Source organism: Phyllobates terribilis, unplaced genomic scaffold, assembly GCF_046119375.1.
Source record: "Phyllobates terribilis strain yellow unplaced genomic scaffold, ASM4611937v1 Scaffold_2__4_contigs__length_985480577, whole genome shotgun sequence".
NCBI lineage: Eukaryota > Metazoa > Chordata > Amphibia > Anura > Dendrobatidae > Phyllobates > Phyllobates terribilis.
Window position 1 is genome coordinate 927,549,213 of NW_027362762.1, and position 11,090 is coordinate 927,560,302.

Below are 11,090 nucleotides of genomic sequence, written 5' to 3' on the forward strand. Positions count from 1 at the left end.
AACCATGGATATTTGCTTTTTAAAGGGGATGTCCTACAGGGATTTTTTTTTCCTTAAATGAATGTATTTGGGGCTAAAAAAAATTTGTTATTGGGTTTCATTAAAATCGTTGCACAGTCTGGTTTTTACAGACTGTTTCTTTTCACATTCAACTTTAATGTGGACGTAAATCGGCTCAGAAAAAAAGTTAAAAAACCCCCATCCGACCGTCATAGTGGGTTCACTAACAGATTCTCAGTTCATTCTAGACATTGCAGCATACAGGCTATAGAAGGCAAACTGCAACATTTTTTTTTTTTTACATAACCCAATTACAAAAGTTAATTTTAACCTCAAATACAAGCAATTAAGTAATAAAGAAGCCTCTACTATGTGTGAGTGACAGCTCTGCTGCCCAGGTGCTGCCTCGTCTTCTCTATTTTGTGCATTGTGTACAGTGAATCGTCCTGAATCTTGTACAGACCCCCAGCTTTAACCCACTGACCAGATCTCCTGTATATTTTTTTTGGGGGAAAGTGCTTCAAATAATGAATAAAAAAATTTCTTAGGTTGTTTGCTTTTTACATGGCCTTATGTGTATTAACTGAATGGGGATAATGATATATACAGGTTCTGCTCACTAAATTATAATATCATCAAAAAGTTAATTTATTTCAGTTCTTCAATACAAAAAGTGAAACTCCTATATAATATATAAAATCCGAAATGTTGGTCCACTGAAATGTATGTTCAGTAAATGCCCTCAATACTTGGTCGGGCTCATTTTACATCAATGTGGCATGGAGGCGATCAGCCTGTGCACTGCTGAGGGGTTATGGAAGCCCAGGTTGCTTTGATAGCTGCCTTCAGCTCGTCTGCATTGTTGGGTCTGGTGTCTCTCATCTCCCTCTTGACAATACCCCATAGATTTTGGGTTTAAGGTCAGGCCAGTTTGCTGCCAATCAAGCACAGTGATACTCTTGTTTGTAAACCAGGTATTGGTACTTTTGGCTGTGTGGACAGGGGCCAAGTCCTGCTGGAGAATGACGTTTCCATCTCCAAAAAGCGATTGTGGCCTCTCCACTCTTCCTTCAGACTCTGGGACCTTGATTTCCAAATGAAATGCAAAATTTACTTTCATCTGAAAACAACACCTTGGACAAATGAGCAACAGTCCAGGTCTTTTTCTCCTTGGCCCAGGTAAGACGCTTCTGGCGTTGTCTATTGGTCATGAGTGGCTCGACACAAGGAATGCGACACTTGTAGCCCATGTCCTGGATACGTCTGTGTGTGGTGGCTCTTGAAGCAATGACTCCAGCAGCAGTCCACTCCTTGTGAATCTCCCCCAAATTTTTGAAAGGCCTTTTCTTAATCCTTTCAAGGCTGCGGTTATCCCGGTTGCTTGTGCACCTTTTTCTACCACACTTTTTCCTTCCACTCAACTTTCCATTAATATGCTTGGATACAGCACTCTGTGAACTGCTAGCTTCTTTAGCAATGACCGTTTGTGGCTTACCCACCTTGTGGAGTGTGTCAATGACTGCCTTCTGGATGTCTTGTCAAGTCAGCAGTCTTCCCCATGATTGTGGAGCCTACTGAAACAGACCAAGGGACCTTTTTTAAATGCTTACAAAGCCTTTGCAGGTGTTTTTCTCTTTCCCCATGACGGCACCACGGAGAGAGGTGATCCGCCCTTCAAGGACAGGAAACCTACAGATAAAAAGGGCGGCACCTCTCTCCCGCATCAGTTGGTTTCCTGTCCTTGACGGGGACCTACAGATAGAAGAAAGAAATGAAGAAAGATGGACTTACCAGGCCCGGCCAGACCGGTTCAGGCCGCGGGGGTTCCCTGCCTCGGCTGGTGCGGTGTCCTGTAGCGCTACCGCTGGGGTCAGTGGGCCTCTAGTGTGGCAGGAAGACGCAGCGTAGGGAAAGACTGGACCGCCGCGGTCTCCAAGTGGTGTCTGGGCCCAGGTTGGTAAGTATGGCGGGGCTTCCAGGGCTCAGGTTAGTGAGTATGCCTGACCCCTGGGGCCCAGATCGGATGTTTGGTCGCTGACGGGGGGGTGGGTATCCCCCATGCTGGAGGTGCACAGCAGTGGACAGGCCAGAGGGGGGGCGGACCCCTATAGATGTTAAATTGCCAGGGAAGCACAGGGGAAGTGTCCTGGCACACTCTGGCACTCTTCAGCTATGAGCGAGCAGGAGCTACAGGAGGTGTAGTCCCTGCACCCCCACTCACCATCACCTCAGAAACACGGGAAGCGTACAAAAGGACCTTCCAGTGACCCTTCACGCCAACACAGCCAAGGTGACGGTGGAAGCGGGCGGTCTGGCAGGTCTTCCCAACGCGGCAAGGACTCCAGCGTGGCGTCAACCTCGAAGAAAGACCCAGCTACTGGAACGGGATCCTCTTCAAATCCGGTATTCCCTCTTACAACGGGTCGGTAAGTGATCTTCGTGAAAGCTCACTTGTAACTTGGGCCCCCCCTCTCTTTTCTTCTCTCTCAGGGAAGGAAGAGTACGGGCAAGTCCAAGCACAGGACCTGCGCGCTTTGCGCAGAGGATCTGCCCACCACGTGGCAAAAAAGACTGCAACTTGTGCATTGAACAGACAATCTGTGAGGAGACCCCTAAATTCGCTTCAGAGCTCAGATCCCTGATAAAGGTATCCTCAACCTGAGACTTAAAGTCCCTGCAGAAGGGGGGGAAGAAACGAGAAAAAAACAGACACCTTTCCCCTGTATCAGAATCTAGTAGTTCAGACAGGGAGGGGGTAGTCTCCGATTCATCCTGCTTATCATCATCTTCCGGAGATGGGGGTCGTAGCTGTTTCCCTATAGAGGGTACAGATAGTTTGATTAAAGCAGTTAGGTCCACTATGGGGTTCGTAGATCCTCGCCCTAAAAAATCAGTCCAGGATATGATGTTTAGTGGCCTGGAACAAAAGAAAAGGAGATCTTTCCCTCTTAATGATAAGGTACACTCCCTGATTAAGAGGGAGTGGAAAAAAACGGAAAGGAAAGGGTTGTTGTCGCCTAAAAGAAAATACCCCTTCGAAGACCCAGTATGCTCCTTCTGGGGGAAGGCGCCAAAGTTAGACGTAGCAATAGCCAAAGCCTCTAGGAAATTTTCCCTGCCATTTGAAGACATGGGGGTGCTGAAAGACCCAATGGACAAAAAAGAAGACTCCTTCCTGAAAGGAGCTTGGGAGGCGGCAGGAGGGGGGGTTAAAACCTGCAGTGGCAGCCACATGCACAGCCAGATCTTTAATGATCTGGATAGATCAGCTAGAAGCGCAACTGTAAAACAAAACGTCAAGGGATAACATAATAGGCTCCATCCCAGTAATGAAGGGCGCAGCAGCTTTTCTGGCTGACGCTTCAGCCAAGTTTTTCTAACACAGCTAGGCGGGCCCTCTGGCTCAAATGCTGGCCGGGTGCCCTCCAAACAAAATCTAGGCTGTGCTCCATTCCTTGTGAGGGGGAGTTCCTATTCGGATCTACCCTGGACGATATCCTTGACAAAGCCGGGGGTAACCAGAAACGCTTCCCGGTCCTCTCCAGTACTTCATTCATTAAGTCCTTTCGGAGCAGGAAATTTATGCGCAGGAAACCCCCCAAAGACCAGGACAGGTGGGAGGATAGGAGACAAAAAAAAGGCCAAAGGGTTTATGTTTAACAGGCCCCCCAGTGATATGAGAGGCAGCCCCAGGTGGGGGGGGGGGGACTTCTCCATTTCCTCCCAGCCTGGGAGAAAATATCAAACAGTTTTTGGATTTTAGACCTGATAAAATCAGGACTAAGATTCCAGTTCCACTCCATTCCCCGTCCAAATTTCATCATAACCCTTGTGAGGTCTTCAGGGGTAGAACAACTAGCTCTAGAACAGGAGGTTCTAGGCCTAATAGGGAAAGCAGTCCTTCAGGAAGTCCCCGCTCAGGAGGAAGGCGAAGGATTCTACTCCCCTCTGTTCCTCAGGAAAAAAAACAGACAGGACGTTCAGGACTATCGTGAACCTAAAAAAATTTAACAAATTTCTAAAGGTACAATCGTTCAAGATGGAATCAATAAAAACGTCCGTGAAATTGTTGTTCCCAGACTGTTTTATGGCTGTCCTGGATCTGAAGGACGCCTATTATCACGTCCCCATACACAGAGACTACCAGAAATTCCTGAGCGATACCGCTGAAAGGCATAATCAAACACTACCAATATACGGCTCTTCCCTTCGGGTTAGCGATAGCCCCAAAGGTCTTCACAAAAATAGTGGCAGAGGTAATTGCCCATTTGAGGGAGCAAAACATCCTAATAATCCCTTACCTGGACGATCTGCTATTAATAGGCAACTCGTTCAACCATTGCAAGGACCATCTAGCAAGAGTCATGGGTTCCTTGATGAATTTAGGCTGGCTTCTGAATCTAAAAAAGTCCAGGTTGGAGCCAGATCAAGTGCAAGAGTATTTAGGTATCCTATTAGATTCGAGGAATCAGGAATGCCGTCTCCCGGCAGGGAAAATCCAGAGTATGATGGCCCGAGTATCCCATGTAAAGAACCATCCCTATATGACACTGCGGGGAGCAATGTCCCTTCTAGGTTCCATGACTGCCTGCATCCCGGGGGTCCGCTGGGCTCAGTTGCACACCAGGGACTTACAATGGGAAATCTTGGGGGCGGAAAGGTCACTAAAAGGGCACTTAGAAGGTCGGCTAACTTTATCATCAAAAACCTTGCTTTCCCTAACATGGTGTACAGAGGGGGACAATTTAGCCAGAGGCGTTCCATGGACAATATCAGTGTCACAGGTCCTAACGACAGATGCAAGCCCCAGGGGGTGGGGGGCACATCTAAACGACCAGATAGCTCAGGGAGTCTGGTCAGAGGATTCGGAAGGGGTATCTTCCAACATGAGGGAGCTTCTGGCAGTAAAATTTGCCCTCTTAAAATTCTTAAACACTCTACGGGGACACCATGTAAGAGTTTTTCCGACAACAAGGTAGTGGTGGCATACTTAAATCGCCAGGGGGGGATCTGGTCCCATTCTCTTCTACAAGTGTCAAAATCCATCCTCCAAGTAGCAGAGTAGCAGAGAACAATCTAGAGTCCCTATCTGCACTCCACATAAAAGGGGCAGAAAATATCACGGCAGACTTCCTGAGCAGGACCCAGCTCAGACAGGGCGAATGGGAGCTGAATCAGCTGGTGTTCAACCAAATCACGAAGGCTTGGGGGAATCCTTCCATAGACCTATTCGCCAACTGGCAAAACAAAAAAGTGGACATATTCTGTTCAATCAACCCCAAGGGGAACCCAGCGGCATTAGATGCCTTCTCAATTCCATGGAACCACCAGCTAGCTTATGCCTTTCCTCCGATCGCTCTTATTCCGGCGGTTCTGAGGAAAGTCAGGGAAGACAAGGCAAACATAATTCTGATTGCCCCCTTCTGGCCAAAGAGGCCTTGGTTTTCCTGGCTGAGGATAATGTCCACCTCCGACCCCTGGGTCCTTCCGGAAATTCCAGATCTCCTCTCTCAGGGACCGGTCCTTCATTCACCTTCAGGTTGCAAACCTGCACCTGACAGCCTGGATTTTGAGAGGGCGCTCTTAAGAGATAGAGGGTTTTCCCCCAATTTAATCTCCACCCTACTGCAGAGTAGGAAACCCGTAACCACCAGACTCTACGGTAAAACCTGGAAAAAATTCCTCTCATTCACGAGTTTGAAAGTATTAGGGGAGGCCCCCATTACTGCCATCTTAGAGCTCCTACAAAAGGGGTTGGAGCGGGGGTTGGCCACAAGCACTCTAAAGGTTCAGGTTGAGGCACTGGGAGCCCTATATAACTGCGACCTGGCCAGGAATAGGTGGATCTCCAGATTCATCAAGGCATCTCACAGGTCCAGGCCCATCCCCTCCCAGAATACTCCTCCTTGGGACTTAAATTTAGTTCTTTCAGCCCTGACCAAACGTCCCTTTGAACCTCTAGCGAATGCATCTCTTAAAATTCTATCTCTTAAGACGTCTCTTCTAGTAGCCCTCTCACATCGGCACGTAGGGTTAGCGACATACAAGCCTTATCAGCAGGGCCCCCCTTTACGCAAATTCTTGAGGACAGGGTAACACTTAGGACTGACCCAGCATACCTTCCTAAGGTGGGATCACTCTTCCACAGGTCGCAGGAGGTCACCCTCCCTTCCTTTTGCTCAAACCCAAAAAACAAGGGGGAAGAAGTCCTACACACCTTAGATGTTAGAAGGTACATTATCCAGTACTTAGAGGCCACACGGGAGTGTAGGAAGGACAGGTCTCTCTTTGTGTGCTTCCAGGGACCTCGGAAGGGACGGAAAGCTTCCAAGAGCACTCTGGCAAGGTGGATAAGGGACGCCATCTCCCTGGCATAACCCTCAAGCGGGGAGACCGCCCCAGAGGATTTAAAAGCTCACTTGACTAGGGCAGTGGCAGCCTCCTGGGCGGAGAAAGCTGGGGCTTCAATCGAGCAGATATGTAGAGCTGCAACCGGGTCTTCCCCTTCTACATTCTTTAAGCACTATCGGCTGGATCTAACCTATTCCTCGGACCTTACCTTTGGCAGAAGGGTTCTGGAAGCGGTGGTCCCTCCCTAAACGACACTTCTCTGCAAATCTCTCCGTGGTGCCGTCATGGGGAAAGAGAAAGACGTACTTACCGGTAACGGGATTTCTCGGAACCCATGACGGCACCCATACATTCCCTCCCTTCACACATGGGTGTGCACATTTATTTATTACCTATATTTAGTCACAGGGTGTGTCTGGCAAGCTCCTTTTAAAAATGTTAAAATTTGTGTTAGTAACCTGGGGGTCCTCTCTGTGCTCTGTAAACAACTGATGTGGGAGAGAGGTGCCGCCCTTTTTAACTACGTCTTTTGTTAATTATTCTAATTTACTGAGATAATGACTTTTGTGTTTTCATTGGCTGTAAGCCATAATCATCAACATTAACAGAAATAAACATTCGAAATAGATCACTCTGTGTGTAATAACTCTATATAATATGAGTTTCACTTTTTGTATTGAAGAACTGAAATAAATTAACTTTTTGATGATATTCTAATTTAGTGAGAAGCACCTGTATCTTGATGATCGCCAAGACATTTGGGAGAATACTCTGTGGACTGACGAGACAAAAGTTGAACTTATTGGAAGGTGTATGTCCCATTACATCTGGTGTAGAAGTAACACAACATTTCAGAAAAGGAACATCATACCAACAGTAAAATGTGATGGTCAGGGGCTGTTTTGCTGCTTCAGGACCTGGAAGACTTGCTGTGGTAAATCGAACCATGAATTCTGATGTCTACCAAAAAATCCTGAAGGAGAATGTCCGGCCATCTTTTCGTGACCTCAAGCTGAAGCATACTTGGGTTATGCAGCAGGACAATGATCCAAAACACACCAGTATGTCCACCTCTGAATGGCTTAAGAAAAGCAAAATTAAGACTTTGGAGAGACCTAGTCAAAGTCCTGACCTTAATCCGATTGAGATGCTGTGACATGACCTTAAAAATGCAGTTCATGCTCGGAAACCCTCCAATGTGGCTGAATTACAGTAATTTTGCAAAGATGAGTGGCCAAAATTCCTCCAGAGCTTTGTAAAGACTCATTGCCAGTTATCGCAAACGCGTGACTGCAGTTGCTGCTAAGGGCCCAACCAGTTATTAGGTTTAGGGGGCAATCACTTTTTCACACAGGGGCCTGTAGGTTTGGATTTCTTTTTCTTTTAATAATAAAGACCTTCATTTAAACACTGCATTCTGTGTTTACTTGTGTTATCTTTGTCTAATATTTAAATTTGTTTTGTGATCTGAAACATTTAAGTGTGTCAAACATACAAAAGAATAAGAAATCAGGAAGGGGGCAAACACTTTTTCACACCACTGTGTGTGTGTGTGTGTGTGTGTATATATATATATTTATATATACCGTATTTTTCGAACTATAAGACACACCGGACCATATGACCATATCTTTTAGAGGAGGAAAATAGAAAAAAAAAATTTAAGCAAAAAATGTAGTCATGATGCCCTGTTAAGGGGGAAGGGGGTTTGCTGCTGACACTGTTATAGGGGTAATGTCCCCCAATTCTGTTAATATTCCCCATCCTGGTATAAATGGCCCCCTCCTTCCTGTTGTACGTGGCCCTCATCCCCATCCTGATATGCATGGCACCCCAATCCACCATCCTAGTATGTATGGCACCTTCATTCCTCTTCCTGGTATGTATGACACCCTTCATCCCTGTATGTATGGCCCCCCCTCATGCCTCATCCCTGTATGCTTGGTCCCCCTCATCCCTCTTCCTGGTATGTATGGCACCTCTCATCCCGATATGTATGGCACCCTTCATCCTTTTATGTATGGCCCCCCTCATCCTGCAATGCTTGTTTCCCCCTGATCCCCATCACACTGCACAGAAAAAAAATAAACTAATATACTCACCTCTCTCCTCCATCGCGGTGTCCCACTCTGCCTCCTCAGGGTTTTCACTGTGTGAGCCACACATGGCGTAACTGCCATGCGTCCTCACACAGCGAGAAACTGTGCTGGAATAGACCCTGCTCCCCACCATGGGCGTGAGGAGCAGTGAATATTCATTTTCTTTAGTAGCGGGCACAGTGTAGGCTGCAGCAGGCGGCTGCTGCCCCTTGTGCCCTGCTCACCCCCCTCTGCCATTCCCCCCCCCCACCATATGTTTGGACTATAAGACGCAGCCCCCACTTTCCTCAAATTTTGGAGGAAAAAAGTGCATCTTATAGTCTGAAAAATACGGTGTGTATATATATACAACTGGGTTGTTGCCCTCCTACGGACCCCTCCACATCTCCTGGTGTACTGGCCTGTCTCCTGGTAGCGCCTCCAGCCTCTGGACACTACGCTGACAGACACAGCAAATCTTCTTGCCACAGCTCGCATTGATGTGCCATCCTGGATGAGCTGTACTACCTGAGCAACTTCTGTGGGTTGTAGAGTCAGTCTCATGCTACCAGGAGTGTGAAAGCACAACCAACATTCAAAAGTGACTAAAACATCATCCAGAAAGCATTGGTACGGAGATGTGGTCTGTGGTCCCCACCTGCAGAACCACTCCTTTATTGAGGGTGTCTTGATAATTTCCAATAATTTCCATCTATTGTCTATTCCATTTGCACAACAGCATGTGAAATTGATTGTCATTCAGTGTTGCTTCCTAAGTGGACAGTTTGATTTCACAGAAGTTTGATTTACTTGGAGTTATATTCTGTTGTTTAAGTGTTCCCTTTATTTTTTTGAGGAATGTATATATACACAGTGGGTATGGAAAGTATTCAGACCACTTTAAATTTTTCACTCTTTGCTTCATTGCAGCCATTTGGTAAATTCTAAAAAGTTCATTTTTTTTCTCCTTAACACCTTTCTGGCCCAGCGTGTATTAATACGTATCTGTGCCCTGGGCCTTATGGGCCTGATACGTATTAGTACGCCTTGGTGATTTCACCCGCACACAAGCGGTGCGAGCGAGATCGCTGCTGGGTGTTAGCACCAGGTGTTAGCTGTGACAATCAGCTATGTGCAGGGAGCGGTCCCGAACCGCTCCCGGCACATTAACCTCCGAAATCAAAATCGATCGCAGCATTCCGGTGGCAAGAGGAGGTAAGCACGATACTTAACTTCTCTGCGGGCGTCCCGCGGTGTCTGAGTCCGGTCCCGGATGTTGCCATGGTGACCCGACGTCATCATGACAACATCTGTGTCACCAGGAAGCAGGAAGTTGCTTTGGTCGTGCGCAGTGCACGACCAAAGTAACTTCTCCCTGTGCAGCGCTGACAGGCTGCATAGCACAGGGATGGTTCTGCATTCCTGTGCTATGCAACCGATCAGGCTACAAAAATTGAAAGTCCCATAGTGGGACAAAGTGCAAAAGTAATAAAAATGTCAGAAAGTGAAAAAAAATTTTTTAAAAATTGTAAAAAAAATATTAAAAAAATGAAAAAATAATCAAAAAAATAATCAAAAAAAAATAAATAAATATATATATATATATATATATATATATACAGTGCCTACAAGTAGTATTCAACCCCCTGCAGATTTAGCTGGTTTGATAAGATGCAAATAAGTTAGAGCCTTCAAACTGCAAACGAGAGTAGGTTTTATGAACAGAAGCATAAATCTTACAAACCAAAAAGTTATGTTGCTCAGTTGAATTTTATTAAATTTTAAACATAAAAGTGTGGGTCAATTATTATACAACCCCTATGTTTAATATTTTGTGGAATAACCCTTGTTTGCAATTACAGCTAATAATCGTCTTTTATAAGACCTGATCAGGCCGGCACAGGTCTGTGGAGTTATCTTGGCCCACTCCTCCATGCAGATCTTCTCCAAGTTATCTAGGTTCTTTGGGTGTCTCATGTGGACTTTATTCTTGAGCTCCTTCCACAAGTTTTCAATTGGGTTAAGGTCAGGAGACTGACTAGGCCACTCCAACACCTTGACTTTTTCCCTCTTGAACCAGGCCTTGGTTTTCTTGGCTGTGTGCTTTGGGTCGTTGTCTTGTTGGAAGATGAAATTACGACCCATCTTAAGATCCTTGATGGAGGAGCGGAGGTTCTTGGCCAAAATCTCCAGGTAGGCCGTGCTATCCATCTTCCCATGGATGCGGACCAGATGGCCAGGCCCCTTGGCTGAGAAACAGCCCCACAGCATGATGCTGCCACCACCATGCTTGACTGTAGGGATGGTATTCTTGGGGTCGTATGCAGTGCCATCCAGTCTCCAAACGTCACGTGTGTGGTTGGCACCAAAGATCTCGACCTTGGTCTCATCAGACCATAGAACCTTGAACCAGTCTGTCTCAGAGTCCTCCAAGTGATCATGAGCAAACTGTAGACGAGCCTTGACATGACGCTTTGAAAGTAAAGGTACCTTACGGGCTCGTCTGGAATGGAGACCATTGCGGTGGAGTACGTTACTTATGGTATTGACTGAAACCAATGTCCCCACTGCCATGAGATCTTCCCGGAGCTCCTTCCTTGTTGTCCTTGGGTTGGCCTTGACTCTTCGGACAAGCCTGGCCTCGGCACGGGAGGACACTTT